This window comes from Colobus angolensis, unplaced genomic scaffold, assembly GCF_000951035.1.
Source record: "Colobus angolensis palliatus isolate OR3802 unplaced genomic scaffold, Cang.pa_1.0 Scaffold156, whole genome shotgun sequence".
Classification (NCBI taxonomy): Eukaryota; Metazoa; Chordata; class Mammalia; order Primates; family Cercopithecidae; genus Colobus; species Colobus angolensis.
Window position 1 is genome coordinate 1,543,435 of NW_012114666.1, and position 15,033 is coordinate 1,558,467.

The 15,033-nt window shown below is 51.2% G+C and overlaps 1 long non-coding RNA gene across 1 annotated transcript in view; it reads right to left on the minus strand.

Moving 5' to 3' along the window:
* Positions 1-14,560, minus strand: part of LOC105507965 — a 16,683-nt gene extending 2,123 nt beyond the window's left edge. Inside the window, exon 1 of the long non-coding RNA XR_001001184.1 lies at positions 14,153-14,560. This is a non-coding gene — a long non-coding RNA (uncharacterized LOC105507965). The remainder of the gene's footprint in view (positions 1-14,152) is intronic.
* Between the last annotated feature and the right edge of the window lie 473 nt (positions 14,561-15,033).

Genomic DNA, 15,033 nt, shown 5'->3' on the forward strand with positions numbered 1-15,033 from the left:
AGCCAGGATGGTCTCGATCTCCTGACCTCGTGATCCGCCCGTCTCAGCCTCCCAAAGTGCTGGGATTACAGGCTTGAGCCACCGCGCCTGGCCCTGACATTTCTTAAGTTGATTTTGTGTTAGGCACTTTCCGTGGATTATCTCATTGGTTCTTCCCAGCAATCTGAGGGAGACAGATGAGAGAAATAATTTTGCCCATTTTACAGATGAGAAAACAGAGACCCAGAAAGGTTTGGCAAATTGTCCAGGGTCACATGGTGAGCGAGTGGCAGATTCTGATTCAGGAGTCCTGGGTGGGCTGAGGTCCTGCTCCCGGTAGTGCTGAAACCCCGTCTCTACTAAATAGACAAAAATTAGCCAGGCGTGGTGGTGGGCGCCTGTAGTCCCAGCTACTTGGGAGGCTGAGGCAGGAGAATTGCTTGAACCGGGAGGTGGAGGTGGCAGTGAGCCAGGATCACACCACTGCACTCCAGCCTTTTCTTTTCTAAAAATAAAAACCAGAATGCTCCTCCCCAGTGATGTGAGCGGCTCCTTCCCCCTCTGTCCTCAGGGGTCCCTGCTCAGATCCGGGGCTTTTCCTGATCACTATAGCTAAAGTGGCATTCTTATCCCTCTCTGCACCCCTGCCCTGTGTTACTGGGCCCTGTCTAACAGCCCTATTAGGGTAAAAGCCTCGTGTGGAGAAGTTTGGTCCATGTTGTTCACTACTGTATGCACCACGCTCAGAACAATGTCTGGCACCTGGTAATATTCATTAAATAATTAATGCAAGAGGATAGAATGAACCCCTAGAAGAATCTATTCCAAAAGCAGACAAAAGGAGTTTAAAATTCAAAGTAGGAACAAAGACAGGGGCACAAAAACCAACACACAAGCAAAACCCAGCGGCAAGCCACAGCCGCTCCCTGATTGAGCAGCTGTGTCGAGTCCCTGCTACCTGCCAAGTGCTGAACCAGGAGGCAGGAGCCTGCGGCAGATGGTCTCATGAGGGAGGTGGATGAGAAGTCAGGAACCACACTGGACTGAGTTAGGGCTGCAGCTGAAAAGGGTCAGGGGCTCTATGAACTCCTCTATCGATCAAGTGTTCATTGAGCACTGACTGTGTGCAGCGTCCCGTGTTAGATACAGAAAGTATAAACCAGTGTGTGTGGCATGTCCTCTGGGAGCTCACAAACCAACGGGCACATAGCACCCAGTGCTAACGACCTGCAAACCCATGCCACTGTGGAAATTCAGAGCTGGAAAGGCCATTGTTGGCGGTAAGTGCCTGCTCCCCAGGGCCTCTGTCTGTCTGCGGAGCCCCTGTTCAGCTGGGTGCTTGGCCATCAAGGGGGTTTTTTGATCAAATTTTCTTTTCTTTTCTCTTATCTTCCTCTTTCTCTTTTTTCTTTCCTTTCCTTCCTTTCCTTTTCTTTCATCCTTTCGTTCTTTCTTTTTTTTGAGATTGCGTTTTGCTCTTGTTGTCCAGGCTGGAGTGCAATGGCATGATTTCAGCTCACTGCAACCACTGCCTCAAGTGATTCTCCTGCTTCAGCCTCCTGAGTAGCTGGGACTACAGGCACCCACCAAGATGCCCAGCTAGTTTTTCTATTTTCAGTAGAGATGGGGTTTCACCATGTTGGGTAGGCTGGTCTCAAACTCCTGACCTCAGGTGATCCACCCATCTCTGCCTCCCAAAGTGCTGGGATTACAGGTGTGAGCCACTGCACCTAGGCAAATTTGGTTTTCTTTTTACTGACCCAGTGTCCCTTCCTGAGATTCAGGTGACAGCATCCCCCTGCTTTGGGGAAATGGTGCCTGCCCTACGATATGGTCTCTGGTGGGGCTGACCCAGTGCCCTGACCTCCACCCTGACTCAGAGGTGAGCAGGTAAGGCTGGGAAATCCAAGTGCTCCCTTCCCCGTTTGCCATTACTGGCGTGCGAGGTGAGCCAAGACCTGGATATCCTCTCCTGGGAGCAAGAGGCTCTCTCTCTCTTCCCAGGGTCACCTGCTGGCCTTGAATGTGGCAATGCAGAGGAAAACCTCTCTGCAGTAGGAAATAATGAAGCCAGCATTCAGATAGATGCCAAATTGAAAGATGGAGACAGAGAGAAACAGAGCCACGGAGACAGAGGTCACTCCATGAGCCCCTGGGCACACTGTTGATAGGACTTCCCTGTTAGAGACTCCACTCTGAGTTGGGCATTGAGCCGTTTCGAGGTGGGTTTCTGACGCTTGCACATGATAGATCTCTGACTTAATATAACAGCTTGCGAAACACTCTACCCTCTCCTCCCTAATTAAAGACTGAGAATGTGATCCCAGCACTTTGGGAGGCTGAGGTGGGTGGATCACAAGGTCAAGAAATTGAGACCATCCTGGCCAACATGGTGAAAACCCGTCTCTACTAAAAATACAAAAATTAGCTGGGCGTAGTGGCACATGCCTGTAGTCCCAGCTACTTGGGAGGCTGAGGCAGGAGAATCTCTTGAACTCAGGAGGAGGAGGTTGCAATGAGCCGAGATCACGCCACTGCACTCCAGCCTGGCGACAGAGCAAGACTCCATCTCAAAAAAAAAAAAAAAAAAAAAAAAAATATTGAGAAGTCCCACAGTGAAGAAACGTGTTTCCCTTTCTGGAGCCCATCGTTTCTTAAACTTACTTGACAGAAAGCCATTTTCCCTAACAACATGTGCAAACATTTTTACAAACAGGAGAAAAAGAGAGGGTCCTTGATGCAGTGAAACACTGAAGGAGTGGAGGTGGTATTTGCAACACGAAACTCCTCTGGAAAACAGGGCTTCAAAGTGGCTCCTTGAAGCCAGACATAGAGAATTATCTAGATCAAATGTTCCTGTGCTGTTGTAGAACTTAGCTCCTGAGTAAGGAATTTTGTATCTACACGGGGCCATTTTCACAACACGACTTTTTTGAGTCACGTTCTGTTGTTTTATCTATAAAATTTCTGCCTCAGAGACAGGCCTGCTTTTTAAACACAGGGTGGTTTTATCTGCTCAGCCTGTTTATTGCTTCATGCCAAGAAGGCTTTCCGAAGTCACAGATGCCTTGAACCTCTAAGCAAGGAACTCAAAGTGTCCACACTGGATTGATTTCTTTTCTCTCCTTAAAAAAATGGAAATAAAAGAACCAAATGTCTGTAAATTGAATTTTCTGGTTGTAATGAGGTGGTTCCCACCCCCAACCCCCAGCAAATTCCTACATGGCATTTGGGGATGAAAGAATATTACCCCATAAAAACAAAATCAGGGCTCCAGTGCCAGAGATGTGGAGGGTTGTAAGGAGCCATGGTGTACGGTGGGGTCCAGGGAAGGGAGGTGGTGGTGGCTTGAGGTGTAGGGTAGCTTCTATGCTTCACTGGAGCCCTAAAGAAAAACCCCTGGACTTGGTATCTAAACAGCAGCCTTAGGAAATGGTCTGGGTCTCAGGTGACCACGATCTTTTGCAAACTCTTTGATGTCTGGGAACATCATGTTTCCTGGCTTTGCACATGCAGGCAGCTCACTGGAAGCTTGCTGGGAGCAGAGATGGGTGGAGCAGAAGTCTGGCTGGGGAGGGACACTGAGCCTTGGAAGAGGAGAAGAGACCAGGGCCAGCAATGCCCGTGTGTGGAGACTCTGTTCAGGGACAGGGGCCCCAGCTGGAAGTTGGGTCGCAGTTCTTTGGGCTGTGAGAATTGGGCACCAACTCGAGTCACCCCAAGGAATGTGGTGGGATCATAAAGACCCCTGTGGGGAACCATCAGCTCCAGGAAAAGCCGGAGTTAGGAAGGTCTTCTGGAGCCAAGCATCCCAGATGCTCTTGTGGTCACCTCAGGGCCTTTGTACCCACCGTTGCCTCTGCCCACAGTCCCCTCCCCCTACTCCTCCTAGGCCTGGCTTTGGAGACCTCCCCTCCTCAGAGAGGCCTTCCCACCCTCTGCTCTCAGGCTCTCACTGGGCTTTCTTTTTCTCCATGGCACTTGTCAGTGACTCCTGCTTCCAGTCCATCTCCCCTAACTAAAATACCTGTGTGAGAAGTCTTGAATATCTTTCCACTGCTACTGTCTCATGGTCTGAAAGAGACTATCACATGGTGGGAATAAATTAATATATATGTGAATGAATCAATGAATGAATAAAATTTCAGGGCTGCTGGGTACAGTTGCTGAGAGTGTGTACTGCACAACTCCGGAGGCCACTGTTGTCAAAGGCAAGAATAGGAATGTTGATCCCAGAGTGCACAATGTACAACCTACACTACTGGACCCCAGTGGCCTGAGCTCCTTTGTAAGGCAAGCTTGCTCACCACCCATCATGGCCACACTTTCTACCTCTTGACCTGGCCTTACTCCTGTAACCTCGTTTTCTCTGGATTTCCTATTTCAAATACCCAAGGAAGTGAATCTGATAACTCTGGATAGTTGTCTTGCCTCAAGCCATGTCATCGGTCACTCTGGGCAGCTTGGAATACAGGCCTTCACATGTCATCTTCTATCCTGATTATTTCAGGCTGGGGAGGGGGCGAGGTTGCCTGTGGTGGTCACCTGTGTGTGCTGCCTGCCTGGACCTATGCAAATACTTCACACACAATGTCTCATTTTATCCCCACAACATCCCCACAACAAGGCAGCACATTTATTTATTTGTTTGTTTATTTATTTATTTATTTATATCTGAGATGTAGCTTTGCTCTTGTTGCCTAGGCTAGACTGCAATGGCATGCTCTCAGCTCACTGCAACCTCCTCCTCCAGGATTCAAGTGATTCTCCTGCCTCAGCCTCCCAGGTAGCTGGGATTACAGGCATGCACCACCATAGCCAGCTAATTTTGTATTTTTTATTAGTGGGTTTCACCATGTTGGTCAGGGTGGTCTTGAACTTCTGACCTCAGGTGATCCACCCACCTTGGCCTCCCAAAGTGCTGGGACTATAGGCATGAGCCACTGTGACCGGCCAGGCAGCACTATCATTATACCTACTTTACAGGTGAGGAAATGGGCTCAGAGACTGCTATCAGGCTGTCTGAATTAAAACATGGTTCCATTGCTTTCTGGCAGTGGAATTGATTAATATGAGCCTCAGTTTCCTCATCTGTAAATTGGGCACAAAAATATCTATTTCAAAAGAGTTGTGAGGATGAAAGACATCGTTGGTACTGATGTCTCTTGGTGTGCTGTCCTTCTCTCCGACTTGGAAGTGCTTGATGCCACTGTCTGCAGTGATGCCGCGGGTGGGAGGAGCTTGCATGTGCTCTGAACACTTGACGAAAATGAAAAAATTTGTTTTTTAGGGTTTGTGTTCTGAGGCTCAGTTGTCTGGGGCACGAGTGCTTGAAGAAGAGAAAAGCTCCCCGGGACGCTTGCACACGTGCTCCGGCAAGTCTGCATGTGACTCTCAAGGCTGTTTTGTCACCTGATGTCCCAGTGACTCTGAGATGTGTGATGAGTCTGGCTCAAGGAGTGGGGAGCTCAGGGGCATGCCCACTGCCACTCAGCAGGTGAGTGACAATCCCGAGTCAGGCGGTATTCCAGACAGAAACCAAGACGTGCTCGCAGAGAGCTCATTCACTCATTCAGCAAATCTTCACCGAGTATCAGCTACATATGGGACACTGCTGTGGGCTCTACTCACGGTCGTGAACAAATCAGACCAAAACACATGCCCACATTTCCACGGCAGGAGAGAGACAATGAACAAATGAACATGTAACTGTTGTATTTCAGGTGGTGGTGGTAAGAGAAAAAGAAAACATGGGTTGCTTCTGATAGACGGGCAAGGGAAAATGTCAGTGGTGAAATATTTGAGCAGAGACCCAGAGGTGGTGAAGGAGGTGAATATCAACATGAGCCTTCCAGGCAAATGGCACAGCAAGTGCAAAGACCCTGAGGCTTTTGCGGAACCAAGGACACAGCTGGTGCGTCTTGCTTTATGCATAAAAGCCCTTAGTGTAGAATTGCCAGACAGAATACATGGTGAGAGGTTAAGTTTGCATTTCAGATAAACAAAGGCTCACTGTTAGTATAAGTATGTCCTGTGCAACTTGGGACATATTTATTTAAAAAAAAAAATGAGTCATTGTTTATCTGAAATTCAAATTTAACTGGATATCCTATATTTTTTATTTGCCAAATCTGGCAACTCAACTCAGTGGTTTGTCATCATGTGAGCTATGGAAATAAAAATCTCAGGCTGGCTTTCCAGGGGCAACTGGCTGGGTGAAATAGGGGATCAGAGTTGGGTCATCCAGGTTTGAATGCTGGCTTTGTTATTTGTTAGTCATGTTTCTTGGCCAAGTCCTTTGACCCCTGGGCCTCCATATCTTCATCTGTGAAATGGGAGATACTGCATCCAATTTCAGGGTGATTCGAAGACAAGAGCTAATCAGCAAAGCTTGGACATCAGATAGCTGTGTCATTCACGCTCACTCTTATTAGTTGTTGCATCATGTGTAAGATGAGCTCAAATCCGTTAATCTTCCCATAAGATCTTTTCACATGAGTTGGGACTAACCTGTTATATTTAGAGTAATGGTTTACCAACAGGGAGGCAATAAAGATAAAACTTGAAGTGAAAGAAAGAACACAATTTTTTTAATGAGCAGAAACACAGTGAAGGAGGTGAGAGAAGGAAGAAAACAATAGAGATGGAGAGAAGCACGACGTGGGGTGGTGAGGAGTTCCCAGGACCCTGGGAGCCAGGAGCCCAGCCTAATCCTAGCTCTGCCCTGATTCACTGTAAGACTTTGGGTTCAACAGTTTCTCTCTGGGTGTCAATTTCTCTATCTTCAAGATGAAGGAATTGAACCACATGTCTGCAGGACTTTTGTTGTAATGGACTGGAAACTCAGTACACAATGGCTCAAGCTGAACAGTCCTGGGTGGGGCTGGCTTCAGGGATGGTGGGCTCCAGGGACTCACTGATGCTGTCGGTCTCCTGCCTCCTCTTGTTTTACTGTCCTGTGGCTTCTCTCACAGGGCAGGCTCTCCCTGAAGGGAGGGAAGATGACTGCCAGCAGCAGCCCCTGACCTAGCAACCCCAGTGGGAGGAAAGACCCCTTTTCCTGGTAGTTCCAGCAAAAGTTCTAAAGTTGAATCTCACTGACTTAGATTAGGTCACATGACTGTCACTGAACCTATCGCACATGCATCTCTGGTTGACCAGGCTGGGTCATGTACCCACTCTGAATTTTAGAGAAGAGGATAGTTCAACCTGAAATACAGGGACTGACAGTGAAGAAGGGACATTTCCACTGAGGAAAACAGAGGAAATCTTGGCCAGGCACAGTGGCTTATGCCTGTAATCCCAGCACTTTGAGAGGCCAAGACAGATGGATTGTTTGAGGCCAGGAGTTCAAGATCAGTCTGGCCAACGTGGTGTAACCCTGTTTCTACTAAAAATACAAAAATTAGCCAGGTGTGGTAGTGCACATAGTAGCTGTAATTCCAGCTACTCAGGGGGCTGAGGAGGGAGAATTGCTTGAACCCAGGAGGCAGAGGTTACAGTGAGCTGAGACTGTGCCACTGCACTCAGCCTGGGGACAGAGGGAGAGTCTGTCTCAAAAAAAAAAAGAAAGAAAGAAAGAAAACAGAGGAAATCTTTGCAGAAGAAGGAGAAAAGGCAGGGTCTCAAATTAGGTGGGCTTCCAAAGTGTTTTCTATGAAACCCTGGGAGCAGAGAAAATGGTAGTGAAAAGAAACCAAGCCGGGGGGCTCTGGGCCCCTGCTGGGATCACCTGATAAAAGGCAGGGTGTCCAGTCCGATTTGAACTTCAGATAAACAACGAGTGAATTTCAGTATGAGTATATTTAATACATATACTCCAATATAATGGGATATACTCATACTAAAATCCATTCATTGTTTATCTGAAATTCAAATTGAACTGCACACCCTATATTTTTTTGCTAAATGTGGAACCCTAGTCCCTCCCCTGCTCTATTTAACCAAAGAAGCTCTGTTTCTATTTTCTGTGTCAAGCCTGTGTGGAAAACTTCCTTGACCAAAAGTTTTAGCTGCTGAACAAAAGAGAAGGCCTGTATCCTTTTAACTGACATGGTTGCCATGCCCTCTCCAGCTCCCCAGTGCTATATCCAGCAGGGCTCCTGGCTGCAGGCAACAGAAACCAGCTTGGGCAGGCTGGTGCAGAAAAGAAGTCCACTAGAGGATCTTGGAGGCTCACAGAACCCCTGGGAAGGCCAGAGAACCAGGCTTGGGGGCTCTGTAGCTGGGACACGGCCCCAGATCACTCTGCAGAATGGTCTGGGCCTGCGCTGATAGCTTCTGGGGTCAGTGCCTCTGACTGACTGAAACTTGGTCACCTGTCAGGGCTCTGGCTGCAAAGCAGGCAAGACAGTGCTTTTCTGGATATTCACCAGATGGGGCATCCTCAACCAGAAGAGAGGGCTCAGATCTAGCTGGGAGGAGGGAGATGCTGAAAAGCAGGAGCAATGAACCCTCACTCCTGCTCTTGCAGGTGGAATTCTGGTTTTTAATGTTTCTGGGGAGAAGGGGAGTTTATCAGATCAGTCACCAGGGGCCAAACAGCAGAGTTTTGCTGGGAAGGGACTCTGGGGAAGGTTAGGATCAGAGTTTGCCTAAAGGGGCCAACAGTTCCAGCCTTTTCAACCACTGGCTCAGTAGCCCTCAAATCATGAATTCAATGGAGCTGTCTTGAAATGCACCATCCTTGGTGGTCCTTTGGTTTGGGTGATGGGTTGGGGGAGTCTGGGCACATCCTCCAGACACAGCAGAGCCCTTCACGAGGCCAGGGGCAAACCAGATTCATTGGATCTGACTGGTAGATGTGTCTTCTTTGGTCTAATGACCAAAACGAGTTCAATTAGTTGCCAATAGATAAACATTGAGAGATGTCACCATTCAAACTCAAGTTTCTAGCTTCTCTGGAAAATTAGAACTATCTGGTGATGTTGGAATCAAATTTCTGATGCCATCCAGAAATATTCCTTGGGCCTCACATTGAATCTCTGTATTTATGTTACCTGGCTGGTACCCATTGGCTTTTGAGTGCATGACTTCTGCAATAAAGGAGGAATTGAAGAGGGGCTCAGAGGTATGTTCCTCAAACACTGATAGGGCATCTACTGTGTGCAAGGCCTCCATGGGCACTGGGAGGTCCATCCAGGACTAAGACAAACCCTGTGTTTTGGTGTACCTCAATGTTGAAGGACTTAGGTCCTGGAATAAGACAGCCGGTGTCAGAATTCTGATTTTACCATTCATTCACCATTGGTGTGGCTTCGGGCGGGTTCTCTCAAGTATTTGAGCCTCAATTTCCTCATCTGTAAAATGGGGATAATAATAACAATAAAATAATACAAGGTAGTTGGGAGAAGTAGAGTTAATTTAAAAAGACAGCCGGAATCACAGATAATAAAGTTTTAATTTGAAGCCCCAGTTGGTCGGCTGTAATTTCAGAAATCTAGAGCCTCGATCGTCAACATACAGTCTGAAGACCACAGCCTCTGAGCCCCCAGGAGCTGATAAGGAGTGCAGAATCTCAGCCCACTCAGACTGGCTGTGTGGGAATCTGTGTTCTAGCAGACCCCCAGGGGATTCGTATGCACAGTGGGGTTGGAGAAGTGTTGCTTTAAGTTAAAACAAGGAAGGAAGGGGCTGCTCCCAGGTCACTAAACGTTCACTGATGCTTAAAGGCCTGTGCTGTGTAGACAGATGTGGCTTTGGATCCTGGCCCCATTACAGACTGGCTGTCTGACTTTGGGCAAGGTGCTCTCTGGACGTTGGTTCTCCTTCTCTGCCATCTGAGGAGCAGAACTAGCCTCTCCATGCAGTGAGGGGTTGCAGGTGATGTGGGCTTGGGCAGTGCAGGCCTAGCAGGTGTCCAGCAGAAGCAAGTGCTCCCAACAGGTGACAGGTCGGCCGCTCCCTGTCACGTTTTGGAAGGAGGAAAGGGCTACCTCTAATGCTGAACCAAGGATAGTTAGTGCTCAAAACCATACCAGACTTCCTCCAATCAAGGAAGAAATACAGCCCTGATAATAATAAACAAAACACTGCTTCCCCTTAGCTGGCTTCCAGATCCTAGAAATCCTGCATAGTATCAGCTTTCTCTAGAGTGTGTGTGTTGTCTCTGTTTTCCATTTGGAACTGTGGCCACTGCCATGTGTACTTAAGACTGATGGAAGACATTTAGTGTCTCATTCTGCTGCTTTTAAAGTTGTTCAAAGAAAATCTCAGAGTGGGCAAACGTGAGGAGTCCAAGCCTCCTCACGTGCAATGAGAGATCTGCATGGGAGACAACATTTTACCACAGGTGTGCTCTAATAACTTCCTCTGCAGGGTCCACCTCTCTGCACACAAGGATTTTCAAGCCTGTGCACGAGGCGGCTCTTGGCCTTCCCTTCCTGGTTGGGGTTGGAGGCCCAGGTCATCTGGCCTTGGTCAGGTGGTGTGGACAGAGAGAGTGGCCCACTGGCTTCCTGGACTGTGCTCCCCAGGGAGCCCCAGGGCCGGCCGAACCTCCTCTAGGGCAGATGGATGAAGATGAGGTCCCCACCTCGCTGAACAATGTGTGTGTCAGCAGAATTCTTTTCTGCTTTTTACTGCCTTAGAGAGACATGCTGACTTGGTCAAAATCGCTTCGGCAAGATGTGACTGATGACAGAGGAAATGAAAACTCCTGGCCCAGTACTGGGAGGCCAGCAGGCGAGGGGCACGGACCCTGGGCCGGGGCCGCCTGACACAATAACACCCCTCACAATTCCAGGCCATCTTTCATCCAGGCAAAGGCGGCCCCAGGTGTGGAGCAGACTGGGGCAGATCGGATTACGGTCCTGGAGCCTAGTGCTGGGTGCCCTGGCCAGGGGAGCCACAACTGGGAGTGTGTGGGTGGGGGACTAGCTGCTGGGGAAATGAGATAGGCCCCAGGGAAGTCCCTGGGCCCGGCTGGCCTGCCGTGGGCCTGGGCACAATGTGAGGATTGGAATGCAGTGATGACCCTTTCATCTCTAATGTTCCCTTCTACTTCACTCTCTCTTTTGCTCTTGCTGTCAGAGTCAGGATACATTTGCTTTTCTCTGCTTGGCCAAAAAGCAGATCATCATGAAAAGTTTTGTTGTTATTTTGTAACTCAGGAGGCTTCTTTGTTACCATATTTTCCTTTTCATCCAGATGGTAATATAATCACATTTATCAAGGGTTTTCTTTGTGTCCCAGGCACTGTGCAAAGCCCTTTCCATGAATTAACTTCTGAAACCTCACAGCTATCCCAGAAGACAGGCACTGTCAGTCCCCCCATTTTACAGATGGGGGAGCTGAGGTGTAGAGAGGTTAAGTCCCTTGCCCGTGGCGCACAGCTGGAAGAGACGGAGCTGGAGTGTGAATGTGGGTGGGCAGGCTGCAGCGCCCAGGCTACCTCCTCCGCACAAGACTTGACCTTGGCAATCTCCAAGCCTTTTCTGGTGGTGGCCTCAGCTCCCAAACTGGCATCGGATGCGCTCCCAGATGGATATTTCTTGCTTGCTGGTTTTCTTTCACTCATTCATTCATTCATTCGGCATTCACTGAGGGCTGGTGCAGTCTTGGGGATGCCTCTGGGGGAGGAAACAGGGAAAAGAAAGACCCCCCTCCCCCAGCATGGATCACAGGAAAGATAAGGCTAAATGGGGGTTTGTGGGAGTTCAGAGGAAACCTTATCTCTTGAGGTCTTGGATGTGAAGGGCATGTTGTCTCTTCCTCTTGCATGAGAAAGGATGGCATCTCAGAGGAAGGGTTTCTGGGGAGAGGGATCTGGGAGATGCTTTAGCTTGGCGCCTGCACTGGCGCCTGCATGGTCAGCCCTCAGTCAACTGGTCTTTTTAGGTGTTGGCTGTGCTTATTACTATTCATTCAACAGGTACTAATTGAGCACCTGCTGTGTGCCAGGCTCAGAATAGGCTCAGGTGAGATGCACAAAGAAGGGTAAACTAGAATCCTTGCTTAGACACTGACAGATCAGTTGTTTCATATGTAAATTGTAGTACTGAGACCTGCTGCCCCTGCCCCCAGCCTCACCTTGTGAAGATCCCTCCAAAAGATTTGAGAGTAGATAAAAAGCAGAGACTACTGCTGAAGGGCAGGGCTGCTTTGGCTCCTTGTTATTTCAGACTTTGGAAGAAAGTGACCTCCTTTCTCTCTGCTGGCACTGGAGGTGGCATAGCCTGCCCCTGGCAAGCCAGCGCTGGAGGGTGTGTGCAGGGCTGGGGACTGAGCCTGGTTTCTGTTCCCTTCTCTTTAGGGCTCAAGCACTTGCTGTTCCTCCACCTGGGATGCCTTTCCCTGGAAAAGCCTGTCTCTTTCTTGGCTTTCAGAACTCAGGTCAGTGGCATCTCCTCCAAAAACTCCCCTCCCCACCCTCCATCACCTCACCCTGTTTATCTGCCCCTCCCCCCCCCCCCCCCCGACTGCCTGTCAGTTATCACAGGCTGAAGTGACCCAGGTTCTCCAGTTGCACACTCTCAGATGGATCCTGGATGACTGTGACACTACTGCAATTTCCCCAGTGGCCCTGGGGTAGGATTCCTGCACGCCACGATGCCCACCTTTCCTTCTCCCTCCTGCATGTCCTCCTCTGCCTGGCTTCTGAATTGTTTCCAGAGAGAGTGATGGACAAGACCTGCCTCTCCTCCAGTCTCTGACTCTTATTTGAGGCCCTTGCTTTGCTTCCCTGGCCTGGAGGCCGTGGCTCCTTGATGGAGTCCGCCATGTGGGTTCGCTCATGGCCGTGTCTTCCTGCCCAGCATTGTGCTTGGCCCCAGGACTGGCCACATAATATCTGGGTCAGGTGCAAAATTAATACGGGGCAGGGGGGACTTTGTTCATAGGTGATTTAGAACTGCATATGGTGACCCCAGAGTAGGAAACCAAGTGTGGGGCCCTTGAGAGCTGGGGGGCCCTGTACGATTGTCCAGGTTGCAGGCCCCACAGCTCCCCACCTGATATCCCGTGCTCCATGCTTGTCTGTTGAAGGAAGGAGTGAATGGATGAAGACTAGGTGCTGGGGGTGGTCTGAGGGCCTTGCCTGGTGGGTGGGCAGAGGCCTCTCCCTGGCATGGGGGCTCAGGACCTGTTCCATCTCACAGCCTGGGGCCTATGTATAAATGGCCAGGACCTGCAGGCTGGCATGGGGGCTCAGAACCCGTTCAACCTCACTCTTGGGGCCTATGTATAAATGGCCAGGACCTGCAGGCTGGCATGGGGGCTCGGAACCTGTTCCATCTCACAGCCTGGGGCCGGTGTGTAAATGGCCAGGACCTGCAGGCTGGTAGTTTTCTGCTCCTTGCCTGGCCTCTGGCCTCCCCTTTCTCTACCCATGTGGCTCCTCAGGCTGCTATCTAGTCCAAAAGCTCCCAAGGGAGACCCAGAGGACCACTTGGCCAAACTACTTCTGCTCCAGAAAACTGTTGAAGACCATAATTCTCTTCCCCAGCTCTCCTGCCCCAGGAAGGACAGCCCCAAAGTGAGGCTTAGCCAGAGCCCCTCCCAGACAACCCCCCTGCCCCCGCCCGCTTTCCTAACCTCAGCCCTTCCCAGTTCATCCCAAAGCCCCTCTGGGGATCCTCTCTCACCCAGCCCCAGCAGGGGAAGGAGACAGGATGAACTTTTACCCCGCTGCCCTCACTGAGTGGTCTGGGGACTCCCTGTGACAGCGCGCATGTCTCGGTATTGATTGAGGGATGAACAGATGAGGAGAGGCAGGAGAGGAGGCTGATGGGGAGGTCTCAGGCACAGACCCTTGGAGGGGAAGAGGATGCGAAGACCAGCAGCTGGCTCCCCAGGCACTGCCACGGCGAGGGCTGATGGGAAGCCCTAGTGGTGGGGCTGGGGTGTCTGGTCTCAGGCTGAGGGGTGGCTGGAAAGATACAGGGCCCCTTAGAGGAGAAGGTGGGAAGAACCCCCCAGCTCACACGAAGTTCACTTATTCACTCAACAAATCGTGATTGCGCAGCCACAGTGGCTACCAGGCGCTGGGTTCAAGGCACTGCGGGCACCAGAGCTGCGGAGAAGATCGCTGGTCCTGGCCCCAGTGCGCTGGGCGTCTAGCGGGGATAAGAAGGCAATAAAGAAGGCACGGAGTAACTCATACAGCAATTCCAGACAGCAAGAGAAATTACAGGAAAGAAAACAAATGTGCGTGGGGGTGAGGCGAGGAAACAACCTCAGCTTGGCAGGTCTTGGAGGTCTCTGGGAGAAAGCAGGGTCTGATGGGGGGCGGGAGGTGGTGAGCGGGGAGCGGTCCAGGCGGAGGAAATAGCGAGCGCAGAGACAAGCTGGCAAGCGGTTCAGAGAGGCGCGGAGGGGTCAGCGTGGCTGGCTTAAAAGGAGACGGGGACTGAGGGGCAAGACCGCCTCAAGGGTCACCGCTTCCAGGAAGCCTTCTATTTCCGCACCACCTCCGCGCTCCCCCAACTTTTCCCACCGCGGCCCGCAGCCCACCGGTCCCGCTCGGGCCGCCTTCCTGGTCCGGACCGCGAGTGCCAGGAGGGCAGGGCCGGCTCGGATTCCTCCAGCCGCATCCCTGCGACGTCCCGCCAGGCTCTAGGCACCCCGTGGGCACTCAGTAAACATTTGTCGAGCGCTCTAGAGGGAATGAATGAACCCATTGGGCACAGCTGGGGGGAGGGCGGGGCCGAGGGCAGGTGGGAGGCCGCCGGCGCGGGAGGGGCCCCTTGAAGCCCGTCCTCCTCCTCCTCCTCCTCCGCCCAGGCCCCAGCGTGTACCACTCTGGCGCTCCCGAGGCGGCCTCTTGTGCGATCCAGGGCGCGCAAGGCTGGGAGAGCGCCCCGGGGTCCCTGCTCTCCACGCCAGAGGTTGGAAGAGGGTGGGTCGCCGCCGCCTGAGGGCGAGAGCGCCAGAGGAGCGGGAAGAAGGAGCGCTCGCCCGCCCGCCTGCCGCCTCGCTGCCTCCTCGGCACTGGCTCTCTGGACTCCTAGGCTTGCTGGCTGCTCCTCCCACCCGCGCCCGCCTCCTCACTCGCCTCTTCGTTCGCCGGGGCTGCTTTCCAAGCCCGGCGGTGCGCCCAGGCGAGTGCGGGGCAAG